Source organism: Loxodonta africana, chromosome 14 (genome assembly GCF_030014295.1).
Source record: "Loxodonta africana isolate mLoxAfr1 chromosome 14, mLoxAfr1.hap2, whole genome shotgun sequence".
In the NCBI taxonomy this organism is placed as follows: Eukaryota; Metazoa; Chordata; class Mammalia; order Proboscidea; family Elephantidae; genus Loxodonta; species Loxodonta africana.
In genome coordinates, this window is record NC_087355.1 from 39126559 (window position 1) to 39153735 (window position 27177).

Below are 27177 nucleotides of genomic sequence, written 5' to 3' on the forward strand. Positions count from 1 at the left end.
TTTCTTCGCCACCTAAAGCATCATTATTTTACTTTTTTAATCTAAAATTTTGTAATATCTTTCCTACTATTGCTGTACTCAATTACTGCAAGCCTCTGACTAAGGTGCTAAAATAAGCATATATTGACATATTTTCTATTTTGTACAGCTCTAACTGAATATTCATGTTACCAATAAAAACTTGGTGTAGTCTCTCCATAGTCTAATATCATAAATGACAATCAATTTACAAATAAAATCCAAAAAGACAAATCCTTTCTTCTTCTACCAAGAAAGTAAGTCAATCAACTAAGACTAAAATTACTAGTTAAAAAACAAAAAAAGTGCTTGCTTTGGCAGCACATATACTAAAATTGGAATGATACAGAGAAGATTAGCATGGCCCCTGCACAAGGTAGGCACACGAATTCGTGAAGTGTTCCATATTTTTGTTCAGCAGAGTATCAGGATACGAGAAAAACATACGTTGGATTCCTCTATGCCAACAAAAAGTACATCGAAGAGGAAATCACCAAATCAATACCATTTACGGTAGCCCCCAAGAAGAAAAAATACTTAGGAATAAATCTCACCAGAGATGTAAAAGATTTATACAAAGAAAACTACAAAACACTTCTGCAAGAAACCAAGAGACCTACATAAGTGGAAAAACATACCTCGCTCAGGGATAGGAAGACTTAACATTATAAAAATGTCTATTCTACCAAAAGCGACCTATAGATTTAATTAAACACTGATCTGAATTCCAACGATATTCTTTAATGAGATGGAGAAACAAATCACCAACTTCATATGGAAGGGAAAGAGGCCCCGGATAAGTAAAGTATTACCGAAAAAGAAGAACAAAGCGGGAAGCCTTATTCTACCTGATTTTAGAACCTATTATACCGCCACAGTAGTCAAAACAGCCTGGTATGGTACAACGGATACACAGACCAATGGAACAGAATTGAGAATCCAGACATAAATCCATCCACATATGAGCAGTTGATATTTGACAAAGGCCCCAAAGCAGTTAAATGGAGAAAAGACAGTCTTTTTAACAAATGGTGCTGGCATAACTGAATATCTATCTGCAAAAAAATGGAACAAGACCCATACCCCACACCATGCACAAAAACTAACTCAAAATAGATCAAAGACCTAAATATAAAATCTAAAATGATAAAGATCATGGAAGAAAAAATAGCGACAATGTTAGGAGCCCTAATACATGACATAAACACTGTACAAAACATTATTAACAATGCAGAAGAAAAACTAGATAACTGGGAGCTCCTAGAAATCAAACACCTATGCTCATCCAAAGACTTCACCAAAAGAGTAAAAAGACTACCTACAGACTGAGAAAAAGGTTTTAGCTATGACATTTCCGATCAGTGCCTGATCTCTAAAATCTACGTGATACTGCAAAAACTCAACTACAAAAAGACAAATAACCCAATTAAAAAATGGGCAAAAGATATGAACAGGCACTTCACTAAAGAAGACATTCAGGTAGCTAAGAGATACATGAGGAAATGCTCACTATCATTAGCCATTAAAAAAAAATGCAAATCAAAACTACAATGAGATTCTATCTCACTCCAACAAGGCTGGCATTACTTCAAAAAACACAAAATAATAAATGTTGGAGAGGCTGTGGAGAGACGAGAACACTGATATGCTACTGGTGGGAATGTCAAATGGTACAGCCACTTTGGAAATCGATTTGGCATTTCCTTAAAAAGCTAGAAATAGAACTACCATACTATCCAGCAATCCCACTCCTTGGAATATATCCTAGAGAAATAAGAGCCTTTACAGAAACAGATACATGCACACCCATGTTCACTGCAGCGCTGTTTACAATAGCAAAAAGATGGAAGCAACCAAGGTGCCCATCAATGGATGAATAGACAAATAAATTATGGTATATTCACACAATGGAATACTACACATTGATAAAGAACAGTGATGAATCGTGAAACTCTTCATAACATGGAGGAATCTGGAAGGCATTATGCTGAGTGAAATTAGTCAGTTGCAAAAGGACAAATATTGTACAAGACCACTATTATAAGAACTCAAGAAATAGTTTAAACACAGAAGAAAATAGTCTTTGATGGTTACGAGAGGGGGCAGGGAGGGAGAGAGAGAGGGGTATTCACTAATTACATAGTAGATAACAACTACATTAGATGAAGGGAAAGACATCACACAATACAGGCGAGGTCAGCACAGCTGGACTAAACCAAAAGCCAAGAAGTTTCCTGAATAAACTGAATGTTTTGAAGGCCAGTGTAGCAGGGGCGGGGGTTTGGGGATCATGGTTTCAGGGACATCTAAGTTAATTGGCATAATAAAATCTATTAAGAAAACATTCTGCATCCCACTTTGGAGAGTGGCACCTGGGGTCTTAAATGCTAGCAAGTGGCCATCTAAGATGCCTCAATTGGTCTCAACCCACCTGGACGAAAGGAGGATGAAGAACACCAAGAACACAAGGTAATTACGAGCCCAAGAGATGGAAAGGGCCACATAAAGCAGAGACTACATCAGCCTGAGACAAGAAGAACTAGATGGTGCCTAGCTACAACTGATGACTGCCCTGACAGGGAGCACAACAGAGAACCCCTGAGGGAACAGGAGAGCAGTGGGATGCAGACCCCAAATTCTTGTAAAAAGACCAGACTTAATGGTCTGACTGAGACTAGAAGGACCCCAGTGGTCATGGCCCCCAGACTTTCTGTTGGCCTAGGACAGAAACCATTCCCAAAGCCAACTCTTCACACAGGGATTGGAGTGGACAATGGGTTGGAGACGGATGCTGGTGAGGAGTGAGCTTCTTGGATCAGGTGGACACTTGAGACTATGCTGGCATCTCCTGTCTGGAGGGGAGATGAGAGGGTAGAGGGGGTTAGAAGCTGGCAGAATGGACATGAAAAGACAGAGTAGAGGGAGGGAGCAGCCTGTTTCACTAGGGGGAGAGCAACTGGGAGTATGTAGCAAGGTGTATATAAATTTTTGTGTGAGAGACTGACTTGGTTTGTAAACTTTCACTTAAAGCACAATAAAAATTTTAAAAAAATTCATCAATGACAGTCATATAATTATAGTATAGCTTGAAATTTAGAAAAAGATGTGAATATATTATTTATAAACATAGCTACAGGATCAAAAAATCCTCGTGTTTATATATTAACTATATTATGTTCTTCAGTTAATACAGACACTTTAAAAATTGGCTACCAGATGTCAATTTATGCCGTTGTCGTTGGACAAAGCTGTTAACCATTGTTTCTTGCTCATCTACAGATAAGGATAATCCTTTCTCTCTGTTAATAAAAAATGCTTAATGATTAAACAAAATACTATTTGTAAAACAGCATGTACAATCAATGGATATTTCATTTTTATTCTTATGATTATTAACAGAAACCCTGGTGGTTAAGTGCTACGGCTGCTAACTAAAAGGTTGGCAGTTTGAATGCACCAGGAGCTCCTTGGAAACTCTATGGGGCAGTTCTGCTCTGTCCTATTGGGTCGCTATGAGTCGGAATCGACTCAATGGCAATGGTTGGTTTTGAGTATTAACATCACTACTGTTACTAGCACATAATGAGTACATATTCTTTATCACATCATAGTTTAAACTTGTTAAAACACTGTCGTTAGATGCCATCGAATCAGATCTGACTCATAGCAAACCCATGCACAACAGAACAAAACACTGCCTGGTCCTGAGCCATTCCCACAATCACTGCTACATCTGAGCCCATTGTTGTAGCCACTGTGTCAATCCATCTTGTCAAGGGTCTTCTTCTTTTTCGCTGATGCTCTACTTCACCACCTTTGATGTCTTTGAATTGTGACAAAGAATATTGAATATACCATGGACTGCCAAAAAAAGTGAACAAATCTGTCTTGGAAGACGTATAACCAGAATGCTTCTTAGAAGTAAGGATGGCGAGATTATGTCTCGCATGCTCTGGAAATCTTATCAGGAGGGATCAGTCCCTGGAGAAGGAAATCATGTTTGGTAAAGTGGATGGTCAGCAAAAAAGAGGAAGACCCTCAACGAGATGGAGTGACATAGCGGCTGTAACAATGGGCTTAAGCATAACGATGATTTTGAGGATGGCGCAGGACGGGGCACTGTTTCATTCTGTTGTACATCGGGTTGCTCTGAGTCGGAACCCACTCGACAACGGCACCTAACAACAACTGCTACTTTAGAAAGCACAATGTCCTTATCCAGGGATTGGTGCCTCCTGATAACATGTCCAATGTAAGCAAGACAAAGTCTCACTCTCCTCACTTCTAAGGAGCATCCTGGCCGTACTTCCAATACAGATTTGTTCGTTCTCACAGGCCATGATAATTCAAATGCATCAACTTTTCTTTGGTCTTCCTTATTCATTGTCCACCTTTCACATATATGAGATGACTAAAAACATCACGATTTGGGTTAGGCGCATCTTAATCCTCAAAGTGTCAATATACAACTGCATTAACCCTGGTGGTATGATGGTTAAGAGCTATGGCTGCTAGCCAAAAAGATGGCAGTTCCAATCCACCAGGCACTCGTTGGAAGCTGTATGGGGCAGTTCTACTCTGTCCTATAGGATCTCTATGAGTTGGAATTGACTTGATGGCAATGGGTTTTAAAAGTAAATTATTCACATTAAATGGACATTAATGTTTTAAGTCATAAATGGCTTCTAATATGTAAATTGATAATTGGCTAATTACATTCATGATCCCAGGTAACTAATGAATTTACAGAAGGATCTTGCACTCAAGTACCTATCTTACAGTTCCTTTCAGTCAAGCCTGTCCTAGGCAAGGGAATACACTGAATTCTGAACTGCTGAAGGTATTTAAACACATTTGTGGAAAATATGTTGCAAATATGTTATAAATTTTCTTCTTTTATTAAGCAGAACTTGGTGATTTTGATTTAATCATTCCCTTAGGTCTCAATGCCATCACTATAAACAGTGATTTTTACCATCACCTAGTATATTTACACACAATGGATTAGATGTGTGCTGATTCTGATAATGTCTTATGAAGATCAGAAAACACTCAGGAGACAGATATGCTGATCTTCGATTCAACTATTTCACATGGACAGTCATATTATCCAGCCCTGAACAATTTTACTGCATATTAGTACTACGTTTTTTTTTTTTTTTTATAATAACTTTTATTAAGCTTCAAGTGAACGTTTACAAATCCAATCAGTCTGTCACATATAAGTTTACATACATCTCACTCCCTACTCCCACTTACTCTCCCCGTCTTGAGTCAGCCCTTTCAGTCTCTCCTTTCTTCACAATTTTGCCGGCTTCCCTCTCTCTCTATCCTCCCATCCCCTCTCCAGACAAGAGTTGCCAACACAATCTCAAGTGTCCACCTGATATAGTTAGCTCACTCTTCATCAGCATCTCTCTCCCACCCGCTGACCAGTCCCTTTCATTTCTGATGAGTTGCCTTCGGGGATGGTCCCTGTCTTGTGCCAACAGAAGGTCTGGGGAGCATGGCCGCCGGGATTCCTCCAGTCTCAGTCAGACCATTAAGTTTGGTCTTCTTATGAGAATTTGGGGTCTGCATCCCACTGATCTCCTGCTCCCTCAGGGGTCCTCTGCTGAGCTCCCTGTCAGGGTAGTCCTCAATTGTGGGCGGGCACCAACTAGTTCTTCTGGTCTCAGGATGATGTAGGTCTCTGGTTCATGTGGCCCTTTCTGTCTCTTGGGCTCTTAGTTGTCATGTGGGCTTGGTGTTCTTCATTTTCCTTTGCTCCAGGTGGGTTGAGACCAATTGCTGCATCTTAGATGGCTGCTTGTTAGCATTTAAGACCCCAGACGCCACATTTCAAAGTGGGATGCAGAATGATTTCATAATAGAATTATTTTGCCAATTGACTTAGAAGTCCCCGCAAACCATGCTCCCCAGACCCCCGGGCTTGCTCCGCTGACCTTTGAAGCATTCATTTTATCCCGGAAACTTCTTTGCTTTTGGTCCAGTCCAATTGAGCTGACCTTCCATGTATTGAGTGTTGTCTTTCCCTTCACCTAAAGCAGTTCTTATCTACTGATTAATCAATAAAAAAACCCTCTCCCACCCTCCCTCCCTCCCCCCCTCGTAACCACAAAAGTATGTGTTCTTCTCAGGTTTACTATTTCTCAAGATCTTATAATAGTGGTCTTATACAATATTTGTCCTTTTGCCTCTGACTAATTTCGCTCAGCATAATGCCTTCCAGGTTCCTCCATGTTATGAAATGTTTCAGAGATTCGTCACTGTTCTTTATCGATGCGTAGTATTCCATTGTGTGAATATACCACAATTTATTTAACCATTCATCCGTTGATGGACACCTTGGTTGCTTCCAACTTTTTGCTATTGTAAACAGAGCTGCAATAAACATGGGTGTGCATATATCTGTTTGTATGAAGGCTCTTGTATCTCTAGGGTATATTCCTAGGAGTGGGATTTCTGGCTTGTATGGTAGTTCTATTTCTAACTGTTTAAGATAACGCCAGATAGATTTCCAAAGTGGTTGTACCATTTTACATTCCCACCAGCAGTGTATGAGAGTTCCAATCTCTCCGCAGCCTCTCCAACATTTATTATTTTGTGTTTTTTGGATTAATGCCAGCCTTGCTGGTGTGAGATGGAATCTCATCGTAGTTTTAATTTGCATTTCTCTAATGGCTAATGATCGAGAGCATTTTCTCATGTATCTGTTGGCTGCCTGAATATCTTCTTTAGAGAAATGTGTGTTCATATCCTTTGCCCACTTCTTGATTGGGTTGTTTGTCTTTTTGTGGTTGAGTTTTGACAGAATCATGTAGATTTTAGAGATCAGGCGCTGGTCGGAGATGTCATAGCTGAAAATTCTTTCCCAATCTGTAGGTGGTCTTTTTACTCTTTTGGTGAAGTCTTTAGATGAGCATAGGTGTTTGATTTTTAGGAGCTCCCAGTTATCGGGTTTCTCTTCATCATTTTTGGTAATGTTTTGTATTCTGTTTATACCTTGTATTAGGGCTCCTAGGGTTGTCCCAATTTTTTCTTCCATGATCTTTATCGTTTTAGTCTTTATGTTTAGGTCTTTGATCCACTTGGAGTTAGTTTTTGTGCATGGTGTGAGGTATGGGTCCTGTTTCATTTTTTTGCAAATGGATATCCAGTTATGCCAGCACCATTTGTTAAAAAGGCTGTCTTTTCCCCAGTTAATTGACACTGGTCCTTTGTCAAATATCAGCTGCTCATACGTGGATGGATCTATGTCTGGGTTCTCAATTCTGTTCCATTGGTCTATGTGTCTGTTGTTGTACCAATACCAGGCTGTTTTGACTACTGTGGCTGTATAATAGGTTCTGAAGTCAGGTAAGGTGAGGCCTCCCACTTTCTTCTTCTTTTTCAGTAGTGCTTTGCTTATCCGGGGCTTCTTTCCCTTCCATATGAAATTGGTGATTTGTTTCTCTATCCCCTTAAAATATGACATTGGAATTTGGATCGGAAGTGCGTTAAATGTATAGATGGCTTTTGGTAGAATAGACATTTTTACTATGTTAAGTCTTCCTATCCATGAGCAAGGTATGTTTTTCCACTTAAGTATGTCCTTTTGAATTTCTTGTAGTAGAGCTTTGTAGTTTTCTTTGTATAGGTCTTTTACATCCTTGGTAAGATTTATTCCTAAGTATCTTATCTTCTTGGGGGCTACTGTGAATGGTATTGATTTGGTTATTTCCTCTTCGGTGTTCTTTTTGTTGATGTAGAGGAATCCAAGTGATTTTTGTATGTTTATTTTATAACCTGAGACTCTGCCAAACTCTTCTATTAGTTTCAGTAGTTTTCTGGAGGATTCCTTAGGGTTTTCTGTGTATATAATCATGTCATCTGCAAATAGTGATAACTTTACTTCTTCCTTGCCAATCCGGATACCTTTTATTTCTTTGTCTAGCCTGATTGCCCTGGCTAAGACTTCCAACACGATGTTGAATAAGAGTGGTGATAAAGGGCATCCTTGTCTGGTTCCCGTTCTCAAGGGAAATGCTTTCAGGTTCTCTCCATTTAGAGTGATATTGGCTGTTGGCTTTGCATAGATGCCCTTTATTATGTTGAGGAATTTTCCTTCAATTCCTATTTTGGTAAGAGTTTTTATCATGAATGGGTGTTGGACTTTGTCAAATGCCTTTTCTGCATCAATTGATAAGATCATGTGGTTTTTGTCTTTTGTTTTATTTATGTGATGGATTACATTAATGGTTTTTCTGATATTAAACCAGCCTTGCATACCTGGTATAAATCCCACTTGATCAGGGTGAATTATTTTTTTGATGTGTTGTTGGATTCTATTGGCTAGAATTTTGTTGAGGATTTTTGCATCAATGTTCATGAGGGATATAGGTCTATAATTTTCTTTTTTTGTAATGTCTTTACCTGGTTTTGGTATCAGGGAGATGGTGGCTTCATAGAATGAGTTGGGTAGTATTCCGTCATTTTCTATGCTTTGGAATACCTTTAGTAGTAGTGGTGTTAACTCTTCTCTGAAAATTTGGTAGAACTCTGCAGTGAAGCCGTCCGGGCCAGGACTTTTTTTTGTTGGGAGTTTTTTGATTACTGTTTCAATCTCTTTTTTTGTTATGGGTCTATTTAGTTGTTCTACTTCTGAATGTGTTAGTTTAGGTAGGTAGTGTTTTTCCAGGAATTCATCCATTTCTTCTAGGTTTTCAAATTTGTTAGAGTACAATTTTTCATAATAATCTGAAATGATTCTTTTAATTTCATTTGGTTCTGTTGTGATGTGGTCCTTCTCATTTCTTATTCAGGTTATTTGTTTCCTTTCCTGTATTTCTTTAGTCAGTCTAGCCAATGGTTTATCAATTTTGTTAATTTTTTCAAAGAACCAGCTTTTGGCTTTGTTAATTCTTTTGATTGTTTTTCTGTTCTCTAATTCATTTAGTTCAGCTCTAATTTTTATTATTTGTTTTCTTCTGGTGCCTGATGGATTCTTTTGTTGCTCAGTTTCTATTTGTTCAAGTTGTCGGGACAGTTCTCTGATTTTGGCTCTTTCTTCTTTTTGTATGTGTGCATTTATCGATATAAATTGGCCTCTGAGCACTGCTTTTGCTGTGTCCCAGAGGTTTTGATAGGAAGTATTTTCATTCTCGTTGCTTTCTATGAATTTCCTTATTCCCTCCTTGATGTCTTCTATAACCCAGTCTTTTTTCAGGAGGGTATTGTTCATTTTCCAAGTATTTGATTTCTTTTCCCTCGTTTTTCTGTTATTGATCTCTAGTTTTATTGCCTTGTGGTCTGAGAAGATGCTTTGTAATATTTCGATGTTTTGGACTCTGCAAAGGTTTGTTTTATGACCTAATATGTGGTCTATTCTAGAGAATGTTCCATGTGCGCTGGAAAAAAAAGTATATTTTGCAGCAGTTGGGTGGAGAGTTCTGTATAAGTCAATGAGGTCAAGTTGGTTGATTGTTGTAATTAGATCTTCCGTGTCTCTGTTGAGCTTCTTACTGGATGTCCTGTCCTTCTCCGAAAGTGGTGTGTTGAAGTCTCCTACTATAATTGTGGAGGTATCTATCTTGCTTTTCAGTTCTGTTAAAATTTGATTTATGTATCTTGCAGCCCTGTCATTGGGTGCGTAAATATTTAATATGGTTATGTCTTCCTGATCAATTGTCCCTTTTATCATTATATAGTGTCCTTCTTTATCCTTTGTGGTGGATTTAAGTCTAAAGTCTATTTTGTCAGAAATTAATATTGCTACTCCTCTTCTTTTTTGCTTATTGTTTGCTTGATATACTTTTTTCCATCCTTTGAGTTTTAGTTTGTTTGTGTCTCTAAGTCTAAGGTGTGTCTCTTGTAGGCAGCATATAGATGGATCGTGTTTCTTTATCCAGTCTGTGACTCTCTGTCTCTTTATTGGTGCATTTAGTCCATTTACATTCAGGGTAATTATAGATAAATAAGTTTTTAGTGCTGTCATTTTGATGCCTTTTTATATGTGTTGTTGACAATTTCATTTTTCCACATACTTTTTTGTGCTGAGGCGTTTTTCTTAGTAAATTGTGAGATCCTCATTTTCATAGTGTTTGACTTTATGTTAGTTGAGTCGTTACGTTTTTCTTGGTTTTTGTCTTGAGTTATAGAGTTGTTATGCCTTTTTGTGGTTACCTCATTATATACCCCTATTTTTCTAAGTAAAAACCTAACTTGTATTGTTCTATATCGCCTTGTATCACTCTCCATATGGCAGTTCAATGCCTCCTGTATTTAGTCCCTCTTTTTGATTATTGTGATCTTTTACCTATTGACTTCCATGATTCCCTGTTATGTGTATTTTTTTTTTTAATTAATCTTAATTTGTTTGTTTTTGTGATTTCCCTATTTGAGTTGATATCAGGACGTTCTGTTTTGTGACCTTGTGTTGTGCTGATATCTGATATTATTGGTTCTGTGACCAAACAATATCCTTTAGTATTTCTTGTAGCTTTGGTTTGGTTTTTGCAAATTCTCTAAACTTGTGTTTGTCTGTAAATATCTTAATTTCGCCTTCATATTTCAGAGAGAGTTTTGCTGGATATATGATCCTTGGTTGGCAGTTTTTCTCCTTCAGTGTTCTGTATATGTCGTCCCATTCCCTTCTTGCCTGCATGGTTTCTGCTGAGTAGTCAGAACATATTCTTATTGATTCTCCCTTGAAGGAAACCTTTCTTTTCTCCCTGGCTGCTTTTAAAATTTTCTGTTTATCTTTGGTTTTGGTGAGTTTGATGATAATATGTCTTGGTGTTTTTCTTTTTGTATCAATCTTAAATGGGGTTCGATGAGCATCTTGGATAGATATCCTTTCGTCTTTCATGATGTCAGGGAAGTTTTCTGTCAGAAGTTCTTCAACTATTTTCTCTGTGTTTTCTGTCCCCCCTCCCTGTTCTGGGACTCCAATCATCCGCAGGTTATCCTTCTTGATAGAGTCCCACATAATTCTTAGGGTTTCTTCATTTTTTTTAATTCTTTTATCTGATTTTTTTTCAGCTATGTTAGTGTTGATTCCCTGGTCCTCCAGATGTCCCAGTCTGCATTCTAATTGCTCGAGTCTGCTCCTCTGACTTCCTAGTGTGTTGTCTAATTCTGTTATTTTATTGTTAATCTTTTGGATTTCTACATGTTGTCTCTCTATGGATTCTTGCAACTTATTAATTTTTCCAGTATGTTCTTGAATAATCTTTTTGAGTTCTTCAACAGTTTTATCAGTGTGTTCCTTGGCTTTTTCTGCAGATATCCTAATTTCATTTGTGATATCATTAAGCATTCTGTAAATTAGTTTTTTATATTCTGTATCTGATAATTCCAAAATTGTATCTTCATTTGGGAAAGATTTTGATTCTTTTGTTTGGGAGGTTGGAGAAGCTGTCATGGTCTGCTTCTTTAAGTGGTTTGATATGGATTGTTGTCTCCGAGCCATCACTGGGAAACTAGTTTTTCCAGAAAATCCGCTAAAAAAAAACTGCAGTCAGATCCCTATCAGAGTTCTCCCTCTGGCTCAGGCTATTCAGATGTTAATGAAGCCGCCTGGGGAGGGTGGGGGAGGGAACAGAGAGATAGGAGAGTAGCACCTCAGAATATAGCCAGAGTTGCTTGTCTTGCTTGGAATGACTGTTATATCTGAGATTCCCGCGGGCGCGTCGCCTACGTATGCTGGCTGTGTGGAGATTGCCCCCAGGGGGTCTGGCCCGCTGGAGTCACGGTCAGACCCTCCGCTTCCAGCCCCACGCCCAGCGTCAAGGCTCCCCTACTGGGACGGTGCACTCTCAACTCCAAAATCAGTCGCTGCCTCCCGGGGACTTCTCGTCCCTCCAGCCGCGTGGCCGTGCCGCCCCCGTGAACCAGGTGGGCCCCCTCCCGGGGTTAGTTCAGATGGGTGGAGTAGCTCCCCGTGCTTGTGCCGCGACCAAGTGTCCCGGCTGGAACGCTGTTCTCCCCACTCCAATACCAGTCGCTGCCTCCCGGGGACTTCTCCTACCGGCTGCGTCCCACGCCGCCCGCGCGACCCAGCTGGTCCCCTTCCCGGGGTTAGTTCAGGGGGTGGAGCAACTCTCCCTGTTTATGGCGTACCTGCAAGCAGTCCAAATCCCTGCGGGACGGTTCCCCGGCTCGGATGCTGCTCTTTCTGCTCCAAGATCAGTCACTGCCTCCCGGGGACTTCTCCTACCGGCTGCGTCCCACGCCGCCCATGGAACCGGCTGGTCCCCCTCCCGGGGTTAGTTCAGGGGGGTGGAGCAGGTCTCTGTGCTTGTGCCGTACCTGACTGGTACGCTGGCTCCAGGCTCTGGAAACTATCGCTGCTTCCCTGTATTAGTTCGTTCTCCGTCTCTAAATCTGTGTTTGTTGTTCAGGGTTCGTAGATTGTTATGTATGTGATTGATTCACTTGTTTTTCCGTGTCTTTGTTGTAAGAGGGATCCGAGGTAACGTCTGCCTAGTCCGCCATCTTGGCTCTGCCCTCTAGTACTACGTTTTTATGAGAAAAAAAACCACAATTTATAACAGTATTAAGCCTATAAACTGCAATTCCCCAAACTCCTGCCCTATTGCTCATTTTTTACTACCGTACTTGATGATATAATCAATACTTGTTCACTCCTGAGGGTATGTTTTCTACCCAGTCACTCAATTAGAACTCCATCTCTAATTCTGACTCTTTACAAACTCTTGAGCAAAAAAGATAACAAGCAGAGTGTGAATCACCTTCCATGTCTACTAAAAGAAGCATCTCAAAGTACTTTCCATTAATATGCATGTATATACAGACCATATAATCATCTACAGATGGAAGAGGAAAAAGATAACTGATATTTACTGAGTGTATTTTATGATCCAGATACTACATTTAGTATGATACATACATTATATCATTCAATCTCCAGAGCAACCCAGTGAGGTCATAAATAACTTAAGATTCAGAAAGTAACCTGGTGAAGGTTACTTGGCTAGTATCTCAGTTCTAAAGCCTATGAGCTCTTCAAGGCTAAAGGCTGGCTAGCTCTGTATTCCAGGGCCTACCACCGAGCCAAAAAAAGTGAGTCTTTCAATGCTTAAGAATAAAGTGACATTTGAACTCTAGTTGATCCAAGCCGAAGCTCTGCTCTCACCGAAACCAAAAACACACAAACAAAATTACAAAACAGAAACTCTCAGGGCTATGCATAGCAGTGTTACCTGGAAGAGGGTACACACAGGGACAAAGCTATGTACTTTTTAACAGTAACATTTACTTGAATTTAACTATACAGAATGCCACCTGTTAACAGGAGGGAGGCGCATGATAGGCTTAACTGAAGAAACAAAACTACGCCCATGTTTTATTAAATCAGTAGAAAAACACAAATAATAAAAAAAATTCCTTTTTGTAGGTTATGTTTGTAGTTTATTTGATTCTCAAGGCTTTCTGCACGTTTGGCATGGTAATAGGGACTTGTTTACAACATTTTACTTCATAAAACTCTAAAGCATTTTTCTGGAACTTCAGCAGAAAGAGAGGACAAGCCACCCATTTTTGTTTTACTGTTTTTTGCAAGCATTAGACAGAAAGTGCACACCTTGAGGCTCCTCCCTGGAAGAACTGCTTGCTACTCACCAGAATCTGTATGTTCAGGTTTGCTGGCTTCCATCTATACAGCGGCTGTTGGTTGGTCCCATTTTAGACTTCTGAGTTTCTTTGGGCTTTGAGGGCATTTTAAGCTCTTTGTTTTTAATATCCTTTCAGGTAATGGGAAATTTTAGAGTAAGGAAGTTTTTGAATTCAAGATGATTCTTTACGCACCACTGTCTCTGCCACCACAACACTATATAAATTACAGATATAGAAAATCAATTGCGAGAAATAAGATACTCTGCTCCATGAATTATAATAATGTCATCTTCCATTATCCCAACAAAAATGTTCAAAAACAAATGTAACACAAAGAAAGATGCAATTTCCTAATAAACTATTTTCTTCTGTATTTTAGACGTCTAACTACATTGACTTCAATTTTCCTCTTTGGTTAAGTGCTACAGCTGCTAACCAAAGGGTCGGCAGTTTGAATCTGCCAGGTGCTCCTTGGAAACTCTATGGGGCAGTTCTACTCTGTCCTATAGGGTCGCTATGAGTGGGAATCATCTTGACGGCACTGGGTTTGTTTGTTTTTTTGTTTGTTTTTAATCCTCTCAAATGTATCATAAAACCAAAAAACCAAACTTGTTGCTGTCAAGTCGATTTTGACCCATAGCAAGCCTACAGGAAAGAGTAGAACTTCCCCATTGGGTTTCCAAGGAGCAGCTGGTGAATTCAAACCGTGGATCTTTTGGTCAGCAGCTGAGCTCCTAACCACTGAGCCACTATGGCTCCCAAATGTATCATACCCTGTATAAACTTCTCTGGCATAGTATTCAACGCAGAGCAAAAATTACAGAAAAGCCAAAGGGAAGAGGGGCTCTATGAGTAGAGATTTCCCCCAGTCAGGGGTTGGTGCTTAAAAATCCTCCACAAAATACATACTGTATATATCTGATATATTTATCTACCCCAGCTCGCCTACAAAAATGACAAATATATACATCACTTTAAGTTAGAGTTAGACACAGAAGAGTACCTAATAACTATTTAACAGAAATAAAAAATCTCATAGTTTTGATTATTTACATTCTGTATGTTTTAAAGTATTAGAAATGGGAACAAGAAAAATTTTAGGACACACTGATAGATCAATGATCAGACATGCACTGAGCACCTCATAAGTGCAGGTACATGTAGTGGTTATCTCCATTGCCCAAACAATCCTTTGGGACACGATACAGACCAGGCCTGCCATGCTCAGAATCTCCTGGGCCTGGGACACACCACCCAGATAACTACCTATGGCCACTGACTAGTCATCATTAGCCACATGTGCTGGGGCTGCTCTTGTGTCATAGCTAAGCATTGTTACATAATGTGGAGATAATGCAACTATATGGCAGATCACAAAAATGATTACATAAACTCAGATATTAGATTGTTTATCGAATCACATATAAAAAATCATCCTAATGATTCAGGGCACTGGGACAAAAAAGTTCCTAATTAGTCTTTCGGTGATCAGGAAGCATACCACCTTGTACTGGCTTACCATTTCCCTTCCATGGGTATGTTTACCATGATGGAATTAGAGACCTGAAAAGCTAAACTGATCAAATATTCTCTACTTGATACCACCTGAATCCTTTGCTTTAAGCAATATCCTTAAAATTTACTGCAGAAAGGTATAATTTAAGTATCATCCATGTGCCTAAGCATTCTTTCTCACCGATATTCAAACCCTGTCCTCAGCGGAACTATCATTTCCATTTTTCAGATAAGAATACCGAGTCGTAGAGAGGTCAAGTAGCTGTACCAGTTAATAAGGCTAGTAATTTACCAGGGACGTGATCTATCTGAACTAAGGTCTTTTGACTCCAGATCCATTTTGGGTTTTCCATTTAGGATTTCAAGCATTCAAGATATTAGAAAACTGTGTGAGGCACTGAGCATTCAGCAGTAATAAGACACGGTCCTTATTCACAGGGAGCAAATAGTTTAATGGGGGAAAAAGACCATTAGTCAGGAAATCACAATGCAATGATGCAAGTGGTATGATAGGGGTAACCGAGTAAAACAACAGTGAATCTTTTGCACAGACATGGAAGGGTTAGAGAAAGCCTTGCAGGGGAATTGGTGCCTTCAGTAGGAAAAGTCTGTGATTATATTCCTAGTATAGTCTGAAAGTACCTTTAGACAAAATAAACAAACATGCAAACTCCTTTGTAAAACAATCTTATCATTGTTCTTTGAGACCATAATATTTGGCTATTCCATGACTACAGGAATATTTATGTTCTGGAAACAAATAACGTTTGACAGAACGAAACCCTGACATATGACGTTATGTGTTAGATAACTTCTGTATGACCCAGTGAATACATTAGTGATGGAGTTGACCCAAGCCGGGGAAAGGAAATCTACACTGGCAACTCAGGGGCTTTAGGAAGACAGAGAAATGGAAACGAAGGACCTAGAGATCATGAAGTCCTGGGTTGGTCACAAACTCAGCAATCTGGACCATTAACTTTACTAGAATTGCATTTTCATTTGTAAAATGAAAGCTTGCTCTATCAATCTCTCTTAATGGGATACCATTGACATTCTGTGAAGGACAGTTCTTCATTATGTAGAGCAATTCCAAAATCATAAGACCATTAGCATCAGTACCCTCCCTCAAAATGCTAGATGTGCCCCCATTAGTGAGACAGACAAAAATACCCCTATTCTACCCACTTCTAAATGTCCCTATCCCCTTATGGAGAATCATGCCTGGTTGAAAACCAGTAGGCCTCCAGGTTCCTGATTCTGCCATCTGTAACTGTGTTTATGCCCATCAGAATAACAGCATCTAGTTATTGGGGAATATGCCATGCTTTGATATACTTTCTTCACTTGAAAAAAAAATAATCTTTGAGTTGAGATTCACTAACTAAATTTTTATAAAATCACAGAGTTGCCAGCTGTTTGGGAGACTACCTAGTACAGAATTATCATTTTATAGATCAGACAACCTAGTGAAAATGTCACATAATTGCATAAGAATCAGGTCTCCTAACACCTTACCCAGAATACTTCTTTTATGGTTTCATACTTCCACTTCTCTTGCACCCCCACATTTTTCTAAGTTGCCTCCTACTACTGTAAAATGGGCATTTTGCAACTTTGAGGAAGTTTTCTCACAGAAGTAGAGTTCCATTTATTGCTCTCTAAGAGATCATCTACTTAGTAGCCTGTAGAGACATAAAAAGAAAAGTGCCTACCCTAAGGTGAGCAACTGTTCAGTTTCTCAAATTGGAGGCCCTAGAGCATGAAAAAGGGAACATTTTGCAATCTTTTTCTAGCCAGTTTTATTATTTGGACTTCAATCATGTTGTATCAGTGGCAATTATCCTCAAATAGCTATTTCATGACTCCTGTAAAACTCTGCTTTATACATTTTCTTACAGAAACTGGTCTCATTAGTTGAGAATCTAATATCCATTCTAAAATAGGTGCAAACATGGGAAAACCACAGGAAATTAATATGCATACAGAAGGAAGATGCTTATGTGAGGAGTGTTAACTAACGTGACAGTGGTGGGCAACCAAGAGGTTATTCCTAGTCATTTCCACCATTTGCCCCCTCACATCTTCCTGCAAGTATTATGAACTTTCATTTGTTTTTACATAGGAGGACATGTATAGAGTTGTTAGGTGCCATAGAGTTGGTTTTGACTCATAGCAAACCTATGCACAACAGAACAAAACATTGCCTAGTCCTGAGCCATCATCACAATCATTGCTGCGTAGGAGCAATTTGTTGCAGGCACTGTATAAATCCATCTCGTTGAGGGCCTTTCTCTTTTTCATTGACTCTACCTTACCAAGCATGCTGTCCTTCTCCAGGGACTGGTCCCTTCTGAAAACACGTCCAAAATATGTCAGATGATGTCTCACCATCCTCACTTCCAAGGAGCATTCTGGCTGTACTTCTTCCAAAATAGGCTTGTTTATTCTTCTGGCAGTCCTTGGTATATTCAATATTCTTCGCCAACACCGTAATTCGAAGGCATTAGTTCTTCTTTGGCCTTCCTTATTCATTGTCCAGATTTTGCACGTACAAAGAGAGAGCTAATATTTGTATAGTGCTTTAGGAATCACAAAACCTTTTAGGAAAACATGATCATTTGATTCTTATAAATTCTGGGCTCAGCCATTGCCATTTACAGCTGTGCAAACTGAGGAGTCTAAAAGGTTAAATAATTTGCCAAAAACACTACTGTTAGCAGTAATACAGTCACATCTTAAATACACAGCTTCTCACTTGAGGTCTCAAACACTTTTCTTTACCCAAGACTCTCTCTCATTTATTATTATTTCCTTGTGCCCCCACAATACCCAAAAGAGACACTGACATAACACCTCATTGCACTTATTAATATGCCTGCTTCCTCACACCAGATTGTGAGCTTTTGTAGTCTACCAACCACATCTGCCTCACTTTTCTACAGCCAGCACTTAGCACAATACGAGGCACATCACTGGCACTTAATAAATGCTCACTGAATGCATAAAAAAGAATGCCAGCTCAGGCCTAGTTCCATATTTTCCTCGTTAAAAATTAAAGGTTAGTGGGTACAATTATTAGACATAGTGCACGGTGAAATGATGTCACTCCTAACTAACGCAATGAAAATTCACGTGGAGATTCAGGTTGTAATATGTTCAATATAGTCAATTTGTGTACGCTCATTACAGTTAATTAATAAATGAGTAAAATGCTAAAAATACAGAAATTAAGATAAACATTTTTGCAAAAATTCTATTACTGGTTCTAAATTTCACATCATATTCCTATTCAATGGTACTGAAAGACGGGTTATCATTACACACTAGTGTGAATGAGGAGGTCAAAAGATAAACAGCTTTTAACATGGTTTATATAGAAAAAAGTTAGAATTAAACCAACTCGATAGCAACGGGTTTGGTTTTTCAGGCTTTTTATCTGTATGAAACAGAAATACCCTGCCAAAATATACAAATATCTCCAGAGAACAGACTTTCTATCAAACGTTTATTCATTCATCTCTTCAGCAAGCATGACTATTCTATGCCAGGCACAGAGAACACAAGGAGCAACTTCAAGGAGCTTGTAGTCTAGTTCTATGATTTGCATACTTTTTAATTTTTTTCCCCCCAGATAACTCTTTTTTTTTTTTTTCCCCTCAAGTGGAATCTTACAGGAACGTCAGCTCCTACGTAAAAGAGATAAGACAGAGGCACCTCCAATTAAAAGGGATATGTGGGAGGGAGGTGGAGGAGCCACAAAAACTCAACTTCCCTTGTTCCTTAGAAGCCAATTTCTCTCCAGAAGTCAATTAGAAAACCACTGGTCTAGACTTCCAAACATCTGGATTTTCGGCAAATGTTTAGATTTTCCTTCTGTCCATATGACAGACATCAGTATAAGTACAATGTTTCTGTTCATTCTCTTGTCAATATGCATGTCACCCTCTGCTTTTCCTCAAATCCCCTAGCCCTTTATTGTTCTTTTTTTACTCTTCCCACTCACTATTCTTCCATTCTTTCCATCCCCAGCATGCCGCCTCCCACATTAAAAGCACTGTACGCCTGTCATGATTCTTAGCTACATGTGGTAAACAAAAAAGCAGGTCCCATTTTTCATAGAACCTTGGGATAGTGGATCTGTGCAGAGGCCCCCAAGTGGAAGAAGCTGCAGCTCAGACTGAAGCACTGGGTTGTATATAAAACGCAAACAGAAGCCACTGCACGTGGCTGATAAGGAAGGGTTCTTTATACAGTTTGCGGAACAGACTACGGGGTGGGGGGGAGGGTATTGGTTCTGTGCCAAGGTGTTTCTGTGTTAGGATTTCATGGATTTATTATTATTGTTATTTTACTTTCAATTTTATTTATGGAAAATAGTACTAAATAAGCATAAAGATAAAATTTAAAATCATTCAAGTGTTCCTGTCAGAGCACCAGAAGGTTTGATCACTATTTGATGGGACAGTGACCCTCTGACAGAGCGGTCAGTCCGGGCTTTTCCTTCAGCCCTCAAAGGGGCTTGATCTAAGACTTCAAAGCCAAGGCAGTAGTGACCCTGTCACTGACATGGTGCTTGTCGCTCACTGTGCATGCCCTAAATAGCCAAAAGAGCAAAAGAGCAAAAGCTCTCCCTTTGAAGAAAACACTATCATAGAGGAACTAAGATGAGCAATGACAAAAGTAGACAAGGTCCCTGCACCCATCTAAGAATAAGAGAGACAGAAAGGGGAATGGGAGGAATAACTTATTTGCTCAGAAATATAATAAAAAATAAGATTGTGAGAAACGAACTGATACTGAAACGAAGGCTGACGGTCCTCTGGAATGAGCCAGTGCTGTTACAACTCTAAATGTCTTCCACCCAGGTTAGTTAACAGCCACTACCCCAACCCTTCTTCCATCAATAACCAATGATCCAGCTAAAAAAAAAGAAAAAAAAAATTCTTAGCTGGGTCTCAGGATCTTGATTCAGGTCTGGGAACAATGTCCATATAACTGGTCACTGCTGTGCTCTATGATCTATTATAAAGTTTAAGTACTACTCATGATGAAAACCTATTTATACAGAAAAGTGTTTAGGTGGAATTTCAAAGAAAAACTAGACATACTACAAGTTCATTTCCCAGGCCACCATTTTTAAATGCATATGTGTTTTACATGTTCACCGTCACGAGAATACCTCATGTTACATTGAAGTAGAAAAATTCTTTACCTTTTGTTTCCTTTATCTAGTTAGAATCAAGTATACAGAATTTTTTAACACTGACATTATGTGATTAAATTGATGTGCTCACATATACATTCAACCACCTCAACCCTTCTGGAATGGCACTGCCTTTTTAACTAGTCTGTTAGGCAGAAGAGCAATGTTGTATCCCCAGGATCCAAATTAGTGACTTCTAGAGTAGAAGATCTCAATAAATAACTGCTGAATAAATGCATTATGAGCTTATTAAAATGCCATAACTCTCAAGTACAAAACTCAAGACCAGACCCATGTCACAAAGTTATTAAAACAATTTTAATAAATTTTAGGAAACATAATGTGAGAATCCCACTTCCAAATTTCCTCCAACCCTTATCAGATCACTTCTGAATATATCAGGAAGAAAAGGAAGGAGCAGAGGGTGACATTATACAAGAATCAGAGAGTAGGGCCTGAAATTATCATATTCCCAAAGCAACTCATACAGTACCTTAAATACAATTTCAAGTGTAATTAGACAAAGTATTTATAAGTCAATATATAGTTTTTTTTTATATATAGTTTACAAATATATGCATAGATGTTATATCATTGAATATTTACAACAGCCTATTATGCCCACTGGAAACCCTGGTGGAGTAGTGGTTAAGAGCTACGGCTGCTGACCAAAAGGCCAGTAGGTCGAATCCACCAGGCACTACTTGGAAACCCTATGGAGCAGTTCTGCTCTGTCCTATAAGGTCACTATGAGATGGAATCAGTTCGACAGCAGAGTTTGGTTTCTGGTTTATCATGCCCATAAGGTGCCCTAATGGTGCAGTGGTTAAGCGTGCAGCTGCTAACTGAAGGTCAACAGTTTGAACCCACTAGCCACTCCACAGGAGAAAGATGTGACAGTCTGCTTTCCTAAAGATTATAGCCTTGGAAGCCCTATGAGGTGGTTCTACTCTGTCTAATAGGGTCGCTATGAGTCGAAATCAACTCGATGTCAATGGGTTTGGTTCATTACACCCATTTTATACATAAGAAAACTGAGAATCAGAGAAGCTACTCTAGAAAGCAAAAGAGAAAGGGGATGGATGCCTATACTAAATTCACAAATGCTTGGCCTAAGCCTATAAGAAGTCTTTGACACAAAATAAACATATACAGGCAACTCCTATTCATCCACTGGCTGTCAGACCAATTGTCATTTCATCCAAGGTGTCTCCTTAATAGCCTATACTAGGTCATATCTCTCTACTTTGTGTCTTCCAAGTTTCTTGATTTCTCTACACTCATACAACTTGATTATTTTTACGTAATTAATTATCTTCCTAGCAGAATGCCTAGAATCAGAATACAAACAAGTTACAGACATTCCAGCAGCTACTGGAAAGAAGTCCATCTAACTCATTTCTCTTTGTTTATGCCCAAGACCTGTTACAGGATCTGGCATTTGCTGGATGTATGAATAATAGATGAACGGGCCTAAAGTAAAGGAGGCACACTTGATTCGGAATTAAGATGCGGTTTAAAGCCCAGGACAGCTTAATGTAAAATGAAAGAGAGAAATCCTGATATTCTATGGGGGGAGTATACCACAGAATGTCACACCAGATCAAAGACAGAAGTGATACTTTACGGATTATAAAACTAAAAGAAAAGAAACAGTACTTATGGGAAACTTCATCTATCTATTAATTCCAGAATTCTGAATTTATTAAGGAAGAATGCTGATGGATTCTTTTTTTTTCTTTCTACCTTCTTTAGTTTACTAGTAAAAAAAATTTTTTTTAATTGTACTTCAGATGAAAATTTACAGAACTGTCTTCTCATTAAACAACTAGCACACATATTTTTTGCGACATTGGTTAACAACCCATGACATGTCAACACTCTCCCTTCTCAACCTTGGGTTCCCTATTACCAGCTTTCCTGTCTCCTCTTGTTCTAATCCTTGCCCTGGGCTGGTGTGTCCCTTTAGTCTCATTTTGTTTTACGGTCCTGTGTAATCTTTGACTGAAGGGTGAACCTCAGGAGTGACTTCATTACTGAGCTAAAAGGGTCTCCAGGGGCCATATTCTCAGAGTTTCTCCAATCTCTGTCAGGCCAGTAAGTCTGGTCTTTTTTTGTGAGTCAGAATTTTGTTCTACATTTCTCTACAGCTCTATTTGGGACTCTTTTTTTATTGTGATGCTTTTCAGAGCAGTTGGTGGTGGTAGCTGGGCACCACCTAATTGTGCTGGACTCTGTTTGGTGGAGGCTGTGGTAGTTGTGGTCCATTAGTCCTTTGGACTGATCTTTTCGTTGTGTCTTTGGTTTTCTTCATTCTCCCTTGCTCCAGACGGGGTGAGACCAGTAAAGTATCTTAGATGGCCGCTCACAAGCTTTTAAGATCCCAGACGCTACTCACCGAAGTAGAATGTAGAACATTTTCTTTATAAACTATGTTATGCCAATTGAGCTAGATGTTCCCGAGACCATGGTCCCCAGAGCACTCAGTCCAATAATTGGGTCCCTCAGGGAGTTTAGATGTGTCTATGGGAACATAGATTCTTAATTGCTTCGCACTATGCTTTTATTACTTGGGTTATGGAAGCAAATACAGGAACTTTTCTCTAGATTTGATTCTAAGATAATAAATATTTTGGTGAGCTATATATTTTTTATATACTAGAGGAATCTAGACAGAAAATCATTGTCTAAGCAGATCACTTAAGCGCTAATGAGTAGCAAGCACACTAGGCATTATCAGTTATGGATTCAGGTTTTAGGAAAGCACATTTTCAAAGTTCCAGATAAAAATTTAAATTTAAGCCCACAGGCAAATGCAAAAATGGAACACCTCAAAACTGAGCATCCCAAACACAAAATGTTGGCTTAAATGTGCGTGGTAAAAGGGGCAGCTACAAAATAAAAGACGGAAACTTGATCGACAATATAAAAGTTAGTTTAAACAGGTAAAATGTGTACCCATGTGTTCCACTATGATTATATAAACTGGCTTCGGGGTCAGAGAAGGTTGGATCTGGACATCAGCTTAGGAACCCACCAGCTAGGAATTTAACCTCTTAGTTTGTCCATCTAGAAAGTGGAGATAAAATTTACCTCATAAAGCTTTTGTGGAGATTAAATCAGAGAGTTTATATAAAGTGCTTAACACGGTTTGTGGCTAGGTAGTGCTCAGGTAGATATATGTGTGTGTGTGTGTGTGTGTGTGTGTACCAGTGTAGTGATGGTCCTACTATATTAATAGCAGTATTACATTGTTATCTTCACCAGGGTGGTGATGGGGTCAGATGGCCAGTGGCATTATCGTTGTTATTAGCATCACAGCATCATCAAGATCATCATCATTAGTCCCAATAATATGAGTCCTGGACAAAGAGGAAGTGTTTTTAAGTTACTCTAAAAAACATCAACAACAACAACAAAGGTGTAACAAACAACAAGCTTAATGGCTAGAACATATGTGCCATAACAGTCAAAAAGCAGAATAAATTGAATTCTATTTTATTTCTGCTTCTTTATCAAGGAAAATGACAGTGAACACTGAAAAGACAGAAAAATGTGCTTAAGACAGAATTGAAGCCCTGAGATTAAAAAAAAAAAAAAAATCTACGCACACACTAACAACAACAACAAAAAGAACCCAAACCTGTTGCTATCGAGCCGATCCCGACTCACTGAGATTTTATAGGACAGGGTACAATTTCCCTATAGAGTTTCCAAGGAGCTGCTGGTAGATTTGAACTGCCAACCTTTTGGCGAGTAGCTGAGCTCTTAACCACTGAACCACCAGGGCTTCAACCACACACTACTGCTATGTGTAAACCCAAATTATTCTGTGGAAATGGAATAATTTGCAGGCAAATGTGATCACATCAGCATGGTGGATAATATTTGTGTTGCCATGAGAAACAGGAAAGCAGCCAAAACCTAGAGGCATGCAATTGTGAAACCCATGTTGAAAAGGTTGGCAGGAGATGAATTTTTAAAATTGCAGATCAGTGAACATTGATCGCTGATGAAATCTTGCACAGATGTTTTGTCAGCACACAGTAAAGGGAGCAGTGATCACCAAATACTAAGTCAGGGATATTGAATCAAAGCTTGGACTATCTGACCTCAAAGTTTCTTCCCAAGAGACTCTCAGAATCAAAATCCTATGATTCCATAATTTTAGACAAATCAAATAAGATAGAACAGTAATGGAACTCCAGAGTTCAGTCTCTGCTACTAGGCAGGCTTCAAATAAATCATTTCAGGAAAAAAAAGTGTCTCTCCCGCTTTGAATAGCTAAATAATAAAGCATCTGTCTGCCTTTGATGGAAACCTGGCCCTGAATCCTCTGAGGTGACTCATTTGAGGAATATGCCATTTTGTTTTGGGTTAATCTTGCATACAGTGATATTGTGACACAAATTCTAACATAGAATGGTACTATACATTCTAGCCACAAATTAAATTGAATAAATTAAATAAAACAAATGGTCATACACCAGTGAGAGTTTCCTAATTAGAATGGTTGAAACTAATTGTTGGTTTTTTCAAATGTTTTATAGATTGGTAGGAATTTACCCTTTGAAGGACTTTTTCTTATGCAAATTTTTTAAAAACCACAAAATTTTTGCAGAGTTCTTAAAAAATAATGTTGTTTTTTGTTATGGGTTGAGCTGTGTTCCCCAAAAGTGTGTGTCAAATTGGATAGGCCATGATTCCCAGTATGGTGTGATTGTTCACCATTTTGTCAAGTGATGTGATTTTCCTATCTGTTGTAAATCCTACCTCTATGATGTGGAGGAGGCAGGATTAGAGGCAGTTATATTAATGAGACAGGACTCAATCTACAAGATTAGGTTGTATCTTGAGTCCATTTCTTTTGAGATATAAAAGAGAAAAGGGATTAGAGAGACGGGGGACCTCATACCACCAAGAAAGAAGTACCAAGAGCATAGTGTGTCCTTGGGACTTGGGGTCCCTGAGCTGAAAAGCTCCTAGACCAGGGAAAGATTGATGGCAAGGACCTTCCCCAAGAATCGACATAGAGATAAAGCCTTCCCCTGGAGGTGGTGCCCTGAATTCAGCCTTCTAGCCTCCTAGACTGTGAGAGAATAAATTTCTCTTTGTTAAAGCCATTCACTTGTGGTACTTCTGTTAGAGCAGCACTAGATAACTAAGACATCATTTTTAGCTGCCATCGAGTTGGCCCCCAATTTATGGTGACCCCATGCACAATGGAACAAAATGCTGCCCGGTTCATGATCAAACAGTTGGGATTCACAGGGTTTTCACTGGCTGATTTTCAGAAGCAGATCACCAGGACCTTCTTCCTATTCCATCTTTATCTGGAAGCTCCCTGAACCCTCTTCATTATCATAGCAACAATGCAAGCCTCCACTGACAGATGGGTGGTGGCTGTTCAAGAGATGCATTGGCTGAGAACTGAACCTGGGTCTCCTGCACGGATCCTACCACTGAATCACCACGCCCCATTACATATAATAGAAACTGTCCACTTGCATCTTCAAATCCAATTAATTTCCTTAATAATTTAATAGCAGCAAAAACTGTATTCTAAACATTGCTATTTCCTTCTAGGAAAGAATTCTGTAATAAAATGGTATTCTTCAGCAAAGACCCTTGATGTTGGCACAATGCAGCAGGAGGAGAAGGCATCAAGAATGCCAGGAAGGAGTGGTCCATGACATAGGAGGTAAGCCAGGGCAGGGTTAAGTCACAGAAACCAAGAGAAGGAAGTGTTTCAAGAAGGACGTAGAAGTCAAGTAAGGTAAAAACAACAAAGAGGTAGACATTAGATTTGTCATCATGGAGGTTACTGATGTTCTTCACAAAACAAAAACAAAAGCATCCTGTCAAAGAGTTAGACATCCCACGGGTTGTTAGAGAGTGTGTGGTAAGGAAATGGAGAGAGCAACTATAAAGCTATCACCGTTTGCAAAAAGTTGTTGTGAAGGAAAGCAGAGAAATGGATGGAATGGTAATTTAAGGGGCACTATTCTGTCACATGGAAACCCTGGTTGCATAGTGGTCACATGGAAACCCTGGTTGCATAGTGGTTAAGTGCTACGGCTGCTAGCCAAAGGGTCGGCAGTTCGAACCCATCAGGTGCTCCTTGGAAACTCTACAGGGCAGTTCTACTCTGTCCTACAGGGTCGCTATGAGTTGGAATCGACTCGACGATACTGGGTTTGGTTTTTTGGTTTATTCTGTCACATGAAGCCCGGGTGGTGCAGTGGTTAAGAGCTATAGCTGCTAACCAAAAGCCTGGCAGTTCGAATCCACCAGCAGCTCCTTGGAAATCCTATGGGGCAGTTCTACTCTGGCCTATAGGGTCGCTATAAGTCAGAATAGACTCAACAGCAATGGGTTTATTCATTCACATGTGACTGCCGCATTTACTCAGTTTCAGGCTCTCTCTCTTCTCTCTCACACATATACACATTTATATATATATACACACACATATATATATGTAGGTATACATATATGGAGCTCTTGTGGTGCAGTGGTTAAAGTGCTTGACTGTGAACCAAAAGGTTGACGGTTTGAATCCACCGGCCATTCTACAGACAAAAGATGTGTCAGTCTTCTTCCATAAAGATTTCAAACCAAACCCATTGCTCTTGAGTCGATTCTGGCTCATAACAACCCTACAGGAGACAGTGGGACTGCCCCATATAGTTTCCAAGGGGCACCTGGTAGGTTTGAATTGCTGATCCTTTTGTTAGCAGCTGTAGCTCTTAACCACTACAGCCTTGGAAATCCAATGGAGCAGCTCTACTCTATCCTCTAGGAAATCGACTCTACGGCAA

General features: G+C 39.3%; 1 protein-coding gene and 1 non-coding gene across 2 annotated transcripts in view; one reads left to right on the forward strand and one right to left on the reverse strand.

The window, feature by feature from the left end:
• MMP16 (matrix metallopeptidase 16) overlaps positions 1-27177 on the reverse strand; it is a 307074-nt gene that overhangs the window by 222218 nt on the left and 57679 nt on the right. The gene's annotated exons all lie outside the window — the stretch shown is intronic.
• LOC111750109 (U6 spliceosomal RNA) lies at positions 324-430 on the forward strand. The gene has a single exon (XR_002785266.2). It is a non-coding gene; the product is annotated as a U6 spliceosomal RNA (small nuclear RNA).